The sequence below is a fragment of the Chrysochloris asiatica genome, unplaced genomic scaffold, assembly GCF_000296735.1.
Source record: "Chrysochloris asiatica unplaced genomic scaffold, ChrAsi1.0 scaffold00036, whole genome shotgun sequence".
In the NCBI taxonomy this organism is placed as follows: Eukaryota; Metazoa; Chordata; class Mammalia; order Afrosoricida; family Chrysochloridae; genus Chrysochloris; species Chrysochloris asiatica.
The window spans coordinates 4,942,508-4,943,900 of NW_006408554.1; positions in this window are offsets into that span (position 1 = coordinate 4,942,508).

The following is a 1,393-nucleotide window of genomic DNA, read 5'->3' on the forward strand; positions in this document are numbered from 1 at the left end:
TCACTCAATCCACAATAAAAACCTTAAATAAAAAAAAAAAAAAAAAGAAAGAAAGAAGAGCTGTGAAATGAATAGAAAAAATAAATAAAGAAAGAAAGGTAGTTTATAGTGATAAATTAATACAACAAAAAGAACAATAGAAATCAAAACATCAAGATATCGCTAACAAATAGCTTACAGTTACCAGAAGAAAAGAAATAATCAAGATTAAAGCAGAAATAAATTAATTAGAAAATAGAATAGCAATAGAAAGAATCAGTAAGACAAGAAGCTGGTTCTTTGAAAGGATTAAGAAAATTGACAAACCATTAACAAATCTAACAAAAGATGCAAATAACATGCATAAGTAAGATATGGGTAATGTCACAGCAGAAATAAAAAAGATAGTAACAGAATACTATGGAGAATTGCTGTGACTGAGAACTCAGGACCATATTCTCAGAGGACACCATGGTCAACTGACTTAAATTAGTCTGCAAAGATAATGTTCTACATCCTACTTTGGTAAGTAGCATCTGATATCTTAGAAGCTCATGTGTAGCCATCTAAGATACAACTACTGGTCTTTCCTTGTATGGAAGAAAGAAGAGTGATGAGAATTGAAGATACTTGGACTCAATTAATACAGTGGACTAATGGAACATGTGAACACTAGTCTTCACTACTCTAAGACTAGAAGAAACACTACCAACTTCTCTGAAAAGGATCACATTAGAAGGTCCCAGGCAGAGTAGGAGAAAATGTGGAACAAAACTCAAAAGTATAAAAAAGACCACATTTATTGGTCAAGAAGAGACTGGAGGAACCTGAAACTATTGCCTTTACCAACCGTCAGGTCTGGAAAAGGAACTCACCCTCACGGTCAAATTTTCAGTCAAGCAATAGATACATATACAAGGGAAACAACAACACTAGTAAGGTATGCTCACCATGGAATGGTCAATCATTCAAAATCAAAATTTACCTAAGGACAAAGGTGAGAAGAGATGGGAAGGTGGGTGAGATGGGAAGTTGGGTGAAATGGAACCACAGAGAGGAAGCCGGATAACTGCTGTTGCACAGAAGAGATTGCAATCATTGAGATTAAACAATGTGTATGATTTGCTCCATGTAATACTGATGATCTTGTCTGTAAACTTGCAATTAATTCACAATAAAAAGTTAAAAAAGTAAAAGAAATCAAGTAACATATTGCATTGGGCTAATCTGCTACAAAAGACCTCTTTAAAATGTTAAAAAGCAAAGATGTCACTTTGAGAACTACGGTGTGCCTGACCCAAGTGATGGGATTTCCTGTTCCTCATAGGTATGTGAAATATGGACAATGAATAAGGAAGACCAGGGAAGAACTGATGCATTTGAATTATAATGTTGGCAAAAAATATTGAAAGTA